General features: G+C 49.4%; 2 protein-coding genes across 4 annotated transcripts in view; one reads left to right on the top strand and one right to left on the bottom strand.

Moving 5' to 3' along the window:
• LOC148477381 (uncharacterized) overlaps positions 1 to 12,265 on the bottom strand; it is a 116,984-nt gene that overhangs the window by 98,423 nt on the left and 6,296 nt on the right. The gene's annotated exons all lie outside the window — the stretch shown is intronic.
• The window catches only part of LOC148477380 (uncharacterized), a 45,216-nt gene continuing 40,219 nt past the window's right edge, over positions 7,269 to 12,265 (top strand). For 2 of the 3 annotated variants that reach the window (XM_088456823.1, XM_088456822.1), the window contains exon 1: positions 7,269 to 7,339. The gene's annotated coding sequence lies outside the window, so the exon portion shown is untranslated. The remainder of the gene's footprint in view (positions 7,340 to 12,265) is intronic. The other variant, XM_088456825.1, reaches the window with a different exon arrangement.

Genomic DNA, 12,265 nt, shown 5'->3' with positions numbered 1-12,265 from the left:
ACGAAGCCCAGAAGCGGAATCAGCGCACGTTATGTGTGCTGATACCGCTTCTCCCCGATGTATGATCGGGGGTCTGGGCGGTAAATGACAGAGGCGCTATGCGCCCCTGTCATTATCGGCGCTGCTATCTACAAGATAGCAGTGCCGAGTGGCAGGGCTATGTACGAACGGTCATACCGCATGACCATTCGGCCGGCTGTAGCTGTCGTTAACAGCAGCTACAGCCTGGCGCTAGCCTATCCCCACAGCAGGGACAGCGTTGTCCCTGCTGCGGTGGCTGCCAGCTCCAGGGCTACACGCAGGGATCTCACGATACTTGCGAGATCCCGCGCATGCTCAGTGGAGCCGGCCGGGACAGAGACACAGCGCATCAGCACTAGGCTGATGCGCTGTGCTTTCTAGCGGGTAGCGCCGGAGGGGGAAGTTAACGCTCCCCCTCTCTGGCCGATGAGATGTTCTTACATCTCACCGGTAGTGCTTCCTGCTTCGCCTCGGTAAAGAGGCGAAGTGGGAAGCAGTATAGCGGCACGTTAAGTGCCGCTATCATACATCTCCCCCAATATGTGTTGCACTAAAATCCCTATCATAGCAGTTTTGACAGTCTGACTGGATAGAAATTATTGTGCAACACTAACAACTTGGAGTAATGTTTCACTGTAGCAGATTCGTATCTATAAGGAGGATGGCTAAATGTAGATATTCAGTTGTAGTCTATCCTGGATGCTATTCCTGAGGGAGTCTGGGCTTATGGATACTTTAGTTAATACATCCACTTGTTCAATTACCAGGTAGCAGAGTCCTGTGTTACTGAAAACTATTTCTGTGAGCTCAAGGTTGCTAGTTACTATTATCCTCAGTACTTGCACTGTAAAGGACAGACCCGGTCTTTGGGCCTGATTCAGACCCACTCGCGAGCGGCTGTCCGCTCGCAAGTGGGTCAATGGTATGAACTGAGCATGCGCACGATGGAGGGAGCTCCGTCGTGAGCATTTGCCAGACGCGACGAGCGAAGGATTTCCCTTCGCTCGTTGTGTCTCTTCAAAGGGGGCGTGCTGTCGATGGTGACTGACAGCACACCCCCTTTGCTGGGCGTGCCGAGGGCGTGCCTCCCTGACGGGGGCGTTCCCAAGGGAACGCCTCCCGTCAAAAGCCGGCCCACTCACATCACTAGTGATGTCAGTGGGAGTGATTTTGGCTCTGATAGAGCCAAAATCACTCCGAGCCTTGTGGTTGAGAAACTCAACCACAGGCTTTCCTACGCAGTTTTGATGGTCGCGATGGTCAAGACCATTGCGCCATCAAACTGCACGCTCATATAGGCTGTGGGTGGTGACCCACAGCTATACGAGCGTCCATGGGGACGCTCCATATTTATGGAGGACGGCCCTGATTCAGAGCATGCGCTCTGCTCAGAGCGTACGGCTCTGAATGAGGGCCTTTATCAGCTCTATAATGGACTAATTCCAGCACCCCTGATAATTACTGCAACCTATGGATTTAGTTATATGCTTCAGGAGAATAGTTTGATGTCTCTGTGACTGACAGGGCTCATACACTGTGCGTCTTTACTATCAGAAATGCTGAGCACGACTGACTACACAGTGAGCAAGGAGTCTGTGTGATGATTATAATGACTGCACTGAGTAGGTTAACTAGTAGAAAATCGTAGTTAAGAAGCTCTTGTTGGTAGCGTGTGTCAAACTCTCCCTAGCCCTCCTGCACAGATCTCCAGTCCGCCTACTGCGGTAATAGTTAATGGGACTCTGTTTCTCAGTTGCAGCCTCACCTAAGCCCCCCCTTCCAGGGCCGTCCGTCACCCCCCCGATAGGCCTTCAGATGTTGAGGATATCCCTCAGTGACTCTGCCTCACCTTCGGGAGCTCTGAGGAGAGAGTCAGTTAGCGCAGGGAACCGTTACTCTCCAACTGCCTCAGACACACTCTCCTCAACTGTCCATTGCCGGACCTTATATAGACTTCCCCAGGGCTGAGCGCGAGCCAGCATTGCTCCCGCCTCACACTCACGCGCGGCCCTCTGTCCTTCCCAGCACCATAAGACCTTCTATGTCAACAGGGCTCCCCTCTAACAGCCAGTAGATGAGTCCCAGTCTCGAGGACTCCCTGTAGCTATCTTAGGCTGGGGTGGAGGAGACGACTCTATTAATCCATCTGGAGGGAAACTAGCTGGGAAGTATAGTAACACTGGGGCTATAAGATCCAATACATCACAATAAACAGTCCAAAATTAACTAAATGAATAACCATTTTTATCTACAGTATTTATTACAGTGTAAATACATAAATTATTATTAAATCCAACATACAGATATATATTTCTTCATTGTACATATATGACATCTTCTGATATCATTTAATCGCACTGGGGCATCACATAGAGCTCTGGCTCTTAAGTGGAAATTGCGCGATCCCACGGACAGATGGACCGACCTGGACGCCGCTGTTGCAGAGTACACCGGATAATGCTGCCGATATGTGAAAAATGAACAGTCACAAAAGTGCGCTTATTGTGTTTTAGTAACATCTGCATGATTTCCATTGTCATATTACGGTGACACAAAATCATTAGATGTTTCCAGATACCGTTGAGAAAAGCAATTTTTTTTACATTATCATTTAAGGAATCAGTATGTAATACCGGTGGCTATACAAAGCCTAACACAATAAACCTGACAGCAGGAGATTCCGACACTGGCTGGTAAGTACCCTAACCCTCCCATCTCCCACCCTAACCCTAACCCTCCCTTAGGGGTGCCTAACCCTAAAACTCCTGGGGTGGTGCCTAACCCTAAATCCCCCCCAGGGGTGCCTAACCCTAAGTACCCCACGGGGGTGCCTAACCCTAAGTACCCCACGGGGGTGCATAAACCTAACCCCCACTTCCCGCACCCTAACCCTTTTGGGGGGTGTCTAGCCATAACCTACCCCCAGGGGTGCCTAACCCTTCCCCCTAAGGGTTCCAAAACTCTAACTTTCCCCCAAAAACCTAACCCTAACCCTGCTTTACTCCATAAACCTAACCCTCCACTAGCCGCCCGGTTGAAATCCTGACACAAGAAGGCTGACAGCAGGAGATCCCGACGCCGGCTGGTAAGTACCCTCCTATGCTACCCTCCAAGTACCCTCCAATGCTACCCTCTAATGCTAACTCTCCCTCAGCAGTGCCTAACCCTAAGTCCCACCTGGGGGTACCTAAACCTAACCCCCACTTCCCGCACCCTAAACTGGGGTGGGGGGGTGACTAGCCCTAACCTACCCCCAGGGTTGCCTAACCCTTCTCCCTAGGGGTGCATAATCCTAACCCTAACCATGGTTAATGGTAAGAATGCCCCGGACTTACCTCATTCGGGCTGTCATCCTTCGGCGGTCCGGCGTTGGGATTAAGATAGGAGTTGGTATTTTGACGCCTATCTTAAGTCCCCCATCGGGCTTCTTGTGTCGGGATATAGACCGGCGGCATTTAGTCCGCTGGTCTATAAACTGCATGCCTCATTTAGTGCTGGTTATACTGTGCATATATATATATATATATATATATATATATATATTGTGATAGAATCACTGGTAAAGTGGTCTGTGACAGAGACATTTATCCCAGATTCCTGTCTCATGTGTTTAAATCCCCAGGAGAAAGTCTGCAGTGTAGCAGGCTTGAGTCTCGGCTTTTTGAAAAGCCGGTTTGGGACCTGGGGGTTGTGGGTGAGAGGAGAGGGAGGGCTCCACCCACGGCCACTCCAGGTTTTGGTTCTCTTAGCCTGGTAACAGGCTTATTAGGGTTTCCACCTGAGAGTGGCCAATATAAGCCTAGTGTGTTTAGGGCTGATTGTCTCACCTGGGAGAGCAGACAGGGAGTTTGCTCAGAGACACTGGAAAACCTAACTGTGAGTGTTGTGCTGTGCCTTGGTTGCTGGTGAGGGCATTAGGCCCTGCCAGGTTCTGGTAGTGAGGGAACTACCTGTGAAGTTAGTGCCCCGACAGGGCTAGGATTTATGTTTGTTTTCTTTATGTTATTTCTGACATTGTACAATAAAGACTGGCGCCGACCAGCTTGTACTTGCATCCAGACTGGTGTGCTGCTTCCATGCTGCTGTGGGTGTGTGTAAGAAAGGAGTCCTTCAACCCAGGAGAGGGACCCCCTAACCTGACTGTGTCACAATGTGGTGGAGAATGCGGGCACCCACACACACTGAAGTTGCAGCGAGAGGAAAACTTTCCATTTAAAAATTAAAGGGACAGACACCCAATTTGTGAGTGTGGAAATAACACTGTGTCCTTGGAGTCCCATAGAGGAGGCATCAGCCAATGCTCAGAGAGGCAAGGTTCAGCTTCCAACCTACACCCCAGGACAAAATGGAGGACATTATTAAGGCCTTGCTCCAAGCTACAGCAGCTCAGCAGGAAGCTACCAGGGCTCTGCAGGAGTCCACCAGGGTGCAACTGTTGGCCTTGGAGACAGCCCAGGGGCAACAACAGGTTGCCATCGAGGAAACCCTCCAGGCCTTAGCGGAAAACAGCCAGGCCATAAAAGAGGTGGTACAGCACCTGGTCGCCCGACCCAGAGATGTTAATACGGGTCCTCCCACCACCACTCTCTCCGTACGAGCCAGTCACTTCCTCCAAAAGATTACTTCGGGCGATGATGTGGAGGCCTATCTTGCCGCATTTGAAAGAACGGCCGAAAGGGAGAGTTGGCCCAAGGAGCAGTGGGCAAGTCTGGTGGCACCTTTTTTGTCTGGGGAGCCACAAAAAGCATATTTCGACTTAAGCCTGGCTGATGCCAAGGACTATAAAAAACTAAAACAGGAGATCCTAACTCGCTTGGGAGTCACCACCTTTGTTCGTGCCCAACGGGTCCACCGCTGGGAGTTCCATATGGACAAGCCTCCACGTTCACAGATGCATGACCTCTTCCATCTGTCCTCAAAATGGCTACAGCCCGAGACGCTGACGGCACCACAGATCGTGGAAAGGGTCATGATGGACCGGTACCTGCGATCATTACCTGTGACTCTGCGCAAGTGGGTGAGCCATGCAGACCCTAAGTCTGCGGACCAGTTGGTCGAGCTGGTGGAGAGGTACGTGGCGGCTGAGGAGCTGATGCCCCGATGGCGCACCGGCGAACTCCCACAGACACTGGTAAGACTGTTCCAGGGGAGAAGGGTGCTGGGCGGTGGGATGTACCTAAGACTGAGGGTGTAGAACCTGGAGACAGGCCTGCCAGGCCAGAAAGGTTCTTGCCCCGTAAACAACTAGACATTAATATGATTCAGTGTTTCCGGGGTGGTGACTTCAGCCATATTTCCGCTAATTGTTCACTTACAACTGAACCTATGCAATGTGATACCGCTCATGTCTACCGCAGGGGGTCTTTCTTTGCACAGATAGCCTGTACGGCTGACCGGCAGGCTGAGACTGATAAGCACATGTGTGTACTCACTGTAGATGGCAACCGAGTAGAGGCACTGTTAGACTCTGGTAGCTTGGTGACACTTATAAAAGCTGAGCTGGTGAACCCCTTGAGGCATACAGGGAAAACTGTTGGTGTGACCTGCATACATGGGGATACTCAATATTATGTTACTGCCGAGGTGAACATCGAGACACCATGTGGTTCTGCTAAAGTTTCTGTGGGTTTGGTGCCTGGTCTGATGTACGATGCAATATTGGGGAGAGACTTTGCTCACTTCTGGAAGTTGTGGGAAAGACATTTTGTTCCAGAAGTGAACAACCCCGATCCATTTGAGAAGGTTGTCGATTATAGTGGAGGAGGGAGTTTCTTCTGAGTCAGAGGTACTGCCTTTTTCTACTATGGTTGGCGAACTAGAGAATGCGGAGCGTGACGGTGGCCCGCCGACTGATGTGCCTCCCATTGAGGTGGGAAGTGTTGTTGGGCCAGTTAATCGTCTGCCTGATTTAGAGGTCAGAAGAGAGGTCTTTGCCGTGGAGCAGTTGAATGACCCTGCTTTGGTAAAAGCCAGGGAGAATGTAAAAGTAGTTGATGGTAAACCCGTAGACCCTGATAGTCCTTTGTCCTATCCCCACATGGCAATGTGTCAGGATTTGTTATATCAGGTGACTAAGAAGGGGGAAAATGTTGTGGAACAGGCTCAACAGGCACAGCAGAGGGTATACAACCGCAATGCTCGGTTACGCCGCTTTGCTCCCAGGGACAGAGTGTTAGTGTTGGTTCCCACTGTGGAAAATAGGCTTTTGGCTAAATGGCAGGGGCCCTTTGAAATCTTGGAAAGAGTGGGACAGGTCAGTTACAAAGTTTACCAGCCGGGGAAAAGAAAGCCGGAACAGACATACCATATAAATCTGTTAAAGCCCTGGAAAGATAGAACGGTTCTCGAAGTGACAGTGGCAAAAACCCTGTCGGCAATTCAACAACGATAGGTCAAGGAGTTTCTGGTCAGAAATAGGGTGCTGTTCTATGACGTACCTGGGAAAACCTCGGTCGTTAAACATGACATCATCACTGACACAGGGGTTAAAGTTAATCTAAAGCCCTATAGGTTACCAGAAGCACCAAGAGAATCGGTGTCGAAAGAAATTAAAAATATGCTAGAGTTAGGGGTTATTGAAGTATCACATAGTGAATGGTCAAGTCCCATTGTGTTGATTCCAAAGCCCGAAGGGAGTGTGCGTTTCTGCAATGACTTCCGAAAGTTGAACAGTGTTTCAAAATTCGATGCCTACCCGGTGCCACAGTGGAGAAGGAGGCGTTGGCCATAAAGGGGGCGTTAGAGGCTCTCAGGTACTACTTGGTTGGTAGAAAGTTCAAATTGATCACTGACCATGCCCTTTGAAGTGGATGTCCGAAAATAAGGACAGTAATGCGATAATTACGTGATGGTTCTTGGCGTTACAAACTTTTAAATTTTCAGTGGAACACAGGCCTGTTGTCTAAAGCAGATGCGTTGTCACGCGTTCATTGTTTGGGGGCTTCAGTTGTTCCGCCCCATAGGTCGAAACAAAGGGGGGGGATATGTGATAGGATCACTGGTAAAGTGGTCTGTGACAGGGACATTTATCCCAGATTCCTGTCTCATGTGTTTAAATCCCCAGGAGAAAGTCTGCAGTGTAGCAGGCTTGAGTCTCGGCTTTTTGAAATGCCGGTTTGGGACCTGGGGGCTGTGGGTGAGAGAAGAGGGAGGGCTCCACCCACGGCCACTCCAGGTTTTGGTTCTCTTAGCCTGGTAACAGGCTTATTAGGGCTTCCACCTGAGAGTGGCCAATATAAGCCTAATGTGTTGAGGGCTGATTGTCTCACCTGGGAGAGCAGACAGGGAGTTTGCTCAGAGACACTGGAAAAACCTAACTGTGAGTGTTGTGATGTGCTTTGTTTGCTGGTGAGGGCATTAGGCCCTGCCAGGTCCTGGTAGTGAGGGAACTACCTGTGTAGTGAGTGCCCCGACAGGGCTAGGATTTATGTTTATGTTTTCTTTATGTTATTTCTGACATTGTACAATAAAGACTGGCGCCGACCAGCTGGTACTTGCATCCAGACTGGTGTGCTGCTTCCCTGCTGCTGTGGGTGTGTGTAAGAAAGGAGTCCTTCTACCCAGGAGAGGGACCCCCTAACCTGACTGTGTCACAATATATATATATATATGAATGAATTGTGTAGGCTGCACTCAGGTGACTGATAATAAAGCATTTCTACATTTCAGAGCACTTTTACTTTGGTTCTTTAGTCAGGATACACAAGAAATACGAGGTTACATACCTTTATAGCGCTCACCCAGGGCCGCAGGCGTTAAGGATCCCGCCCTAAAAGGAAACCACCTGAAGTTATATCAAAAGTGTAACCCTTCACCAACATACAAAATTCAATAGCACAAATAGGTAATCCAAAGAACATGGTATACTTAGGGAAATCCCGAAAACAAGGTATCATATGGCAATCTGATATGCACACCACATTTAGTAACATCATCCTACTCTTGCACTGTGTTTAGACAAAGATATGCTATGCTAACTCTAGGATTATACACTTATTATACTAATTTATGAAACATGTCAAGCAAAATTATACATGAGTATATCAACCAACCAGAGAAAACTTGCACCTATCACTGCTGTAAATAATACCTAACTTATATCGTAACATGAGGACGAGCTGAGTGTCACTGTCTGTTCAGCTCCCGCAATACAGAAGACAGTTTATTATGAAATAAAATAAAATAAATAGACACAACGATGAGCCAAACACTACAATGCCTATAATAACTAGAACAGCTTAAGTTACTTAGCACTCCTATTAGGACTTGTTGTATGAGCAGAAACATGTAACAGCCTGAATCTTAAAGGAAACATTATAAACCTAACTGCTCATTCAGACCCACAGGAGCGAATGTATTTAGCTTCAAATATCCATTCTGATTCTTACTTAAAGGGGGAATAATGTAGGAGACCTACTGTTGCAAGCTGACACAGTAACTGATCCAGATAAAATGAAATCGATTTTATTGCGTCCTAGAAAGACATGCTGTTACATATGTGCTGATTGCCTGTCATGTAGGTGTATGATCAGTGGGACACTGTATAGAATAAATCATTACGTTACTTGTGTTACCAAATATGTGACACATATGATCAGCTGCAAATGTAGCAAAAACTACATAGTCAAAACTCTTTGTTTGTTTAAAAAGAGACCGGCTTTAAGACGGTCTTTACAGAAGGGCCATAGTGACCAGCCGGTTGCTAAGCACTTTTTGGAAGCGGGTTATAACTTGGCAGCCTTGAGATACAAGATAATCGGCCATAATCCACCCTTATTGAGGGGAGGGAAAAATCTCAACAACTGATCAAGTTAGAATCAGAATGATCAGTAACCTCTCTCACATATTTCTTGCTGCAAGCTGGTGTCAAAGGTAACTCATATAGATTATAGATAAGGTAATTACGGTAGTAAATCCGATGATAACACTCTGCAGGTATTTTATCAACAGGTTATGGAAATATTTCTAGGAGTAAAATGCCTAGTAGGAAAATGGTTAACTCTAAACATACAGCCAACAGATCTCATCGCAGCACTCTCACCAGGTCACCCTCAATGTAGCACTCTCACCAGGTCACCCTCATCGCAGCACTCTCACCAGGTCACCCTCATCGCAGCACTCTCACCAGGACACCCTCATCACAGCACTCTCACCAGGTCACCCTCATCGCAGCACTCTCACCAGGTCACCCGCTCGCAGCACTCTCACCAGGTCACCCGCACGCAGCACTCTCACCAGGTCACCCTCATCGCAGCACTCTCACCAGGTCACCCTCATCGCAGCACTCTCACCAGGTCACCTTCATCGCAGCACTCTCACCAGGTCACCCTCATCGCAGCACTCTCACCAGGTCACCCACACGCAGCACTCTCACCAGGTCACCCTCATCGCAGCACTCTCACCAGGACACCCTCATCGCAGCACTCTCACCAGGTCACCCTCATCGCAGCACTCTCACCATGTCACCCGCACGCAGCACTCTCACCATGTCACCCTCATTGCAGCACTCTCACCAGGTCACCCTCATCGCAGCACTCTCACCAGGACACCCTCATCGCAGCACTCTCACCAGGACACCCTCATCACAGCACTCTCACCAGGTCACCCTCAATGTAGCACTCTCACCAGGTAACCCGCATCGCAGCACTCTCACCAGGTAACCCTCACTGCAGCACTCTCACCAGGTCACCCTCATCACAGCACTCTCACCAGGTCACCCTCACCGCAGTACCCCACCCTCACCAGGTCACCCTTAAGGCAGCACCTCACCTTTACCAGGTCACTCTCACCAGGTCACCCTCACTGCAACACTCTCACCAGGTCATCCTCACCGCAGCAGCTTACCTTCACTGTAGCACCTCACCCTCACCACAGCAACCCACCCTAACCAGGTCACCCTCACCGCAGCACCCCATCCTCACCACAGCACCCCACCTTCACCAGGTCACCCTTAACGCAGAACCCCACACACACCGTGTCACCCTCAATGCAGCAACCCTCCCTCACCAGGTCACCCTCACCAAAGCACCCCACCCTCACCAGGTCACCCTCACCGCAGCACCCCACCCTCACCAGGTCACCCTCACCACAGCACCCCACCCTCACCAGGTCACCCTCATCGCAGCACCGCACCCTCACCAGGACACCCTAACCAGCTTACACACAAAACCAATATAGTGACACTCTTAAACCATTCCAACTTGGCCAGGGATCATCCTTGACAGCTGCTGAGAGAGCACGAGATACAGTATATGTCCCTTGTTATTGTGACCCTAGTTCAGCAGAAAAGAACTCCAAGCAAACTTCACTTAGCAACGTCATCACATATTTAATATCTGACAAGAAATTAGTATTGTGGAGCTGTATGAGCAATATCCCAACCGGCCCCAATGTGGGGAAAGCAACACATCCCTATTCCTTGTCTGGGATTGTTCCCCCATCAAGATATTCTGGGTTCAAATTAAAAATGATGGAATGGGTTATTTTGTCCCAATATGTCTAGAATGAGCTATATGGGGTTTCCCAGACATCACCACAGCCAGGATTACTAGAGTATGCTGGAAGCTGCGTCTCCTGGTCTCTGCTGCTACCGGTGGTGCATTAGGAGACGCTCCTATCTCTGTACATAAACTAGGGGTGAGCGGGTTCGGATTTCTGAAATCCGAAGCCCCCGAGCCCCCCCCGATCCGAGGCCGATCCGAGTCAGGCTCGACTTTTCCCGCCTGACTCGGATCTGAAATCGAGGCAAAACGTTATCATCCCGCCTACCGGGTCTCGCAGGTTTTGGATCATATATAAGGTACCCGCGTCGGCGCCATTTTCTCACTCGGCTGTGGACAGTGAAGAGGGAGGGTGGGAGTTAGGGCTGGCTGGGCTGTGTAGTGTACTGCAGAGTAGTGTTGTGCTGTGCTGTGCTGCGCTGTGCTGCTGTTGTCCATAGGGGCTGTGTCCACTACTTCAAAGTCCATAGGGGCTAGCTGTGTTGTGCTGTGCTGCTGTTGTTAATAGGGGCTGTGTCCACTACTTCAAAGTCCATAGGGGCTGGCTGGACTGTGTTGTGCAGTCAGTTCTCCATAGGGGTTGCGTCCACTCCAAAGTCCTGTGCAGTGTCCCAGTCCTAAAGGGGTGCTGTAGTGTTGTCCAGGGGGTGCTCTGTCCATCAGGGGTGCTCCCCCCAAGTGCTAAAAAAAACATATTTTTTCTGTGTTTGTGAATTGTGTGCGCAGTAGCTGCACGTGCATCAACAAAGTAGTGCCAAGCGTGCGCCTGTGTCATAAGTAAAGGGCCGGCTGGCTTGACCGTTAAAGGGTGCTGTAACCCCCAAAGTACACTCCAGTCCAAACCAAATAAAAAAATATTTTCTGTGTTTGTGAATTGTGTGCGCAGTAGCCGCACGTGCATCAACAAAGTAGTTCCAAGCGTGCGCCTGTGTCATAAGTAAAGGGCCGGCTTGCTTGACCGTTAAAGGGTGCTGTAACCCCCAAAGTACACTCTGTGTTTGTGTTTTTTCTGTGTTTGTGTTTGTGAATTGTGTGTACTGTGGCTGCACGTGCATCAACAATGGAGCAGCGCCAAGCGTGCGCCTGTGTCCCATAAGTAAAGAGCCGGCTGTTGCTGCTGCTGGGAGTTGTTCATCAGCCCAGAGAGGAAGTAGGAACACCACTACTTTTACTAAACAATTGACCCTCCAACAGTCCCTAGCGATGAGGATGAAGTATGACAGCAGTCATCCTGAAGCAAAACGTATAACTGAGGCCTTGACTGCTATGTTGGTGTTAGACGTGCTTCCGGTATCCGCCATTAGTGCAGTGGGATTTAGACAACTGATGGAGGTAGTGTGTCCCCGGTTCCAAATCTCATCTAGATTCCACCTGCATCCTCAAAGCAGCAGCGACAAGCGTGCGCCTGTCTGTTAAAGGGTGGTGTAACCCTCAAAGTGCGCTCCACAAACAATAAAAAAATTCTTCTTTTTTTTTCTCTTTGTGATATGTGTGGGCTGTAGCCGCACCTGCATCCTTAAAACAGCAGCGACAAGCATGCGTCTGTCTGTTAAAAGGTGGTGTAACCCTCAAAGTGCGCTCCAAAAAATAAAAAACTTTTTTTAATGTGTTTGTGACTTGTGTGCGATGTAGCCGCACGTGCATCAACACAGTAGCAGCGCCAAGTGTGCGCCTATGTCATAAGTCAAGGGCCGGTTTTGACATCTAGTCCGGACTGAAGGACGTGCCAACAATTTCTGACAAGT

This window comes from Taudactylus pleione, unplaced genomic scaffold (genome assembly GCF_031769625.1).
Source record: "Taudactylus pleione unplaced genomic scaffold, aTauple2 ptg000720l, whole genome shotgun sequence".
NCBI lineage: Eukaryota > Metazoa > Chordata > Amphibia > Anura > Myobatrachidae > Taudactylus > Taudactylus pleione.
This window is presented reverse-complemented; position numbering and strand designations above follow the sequence as displayed.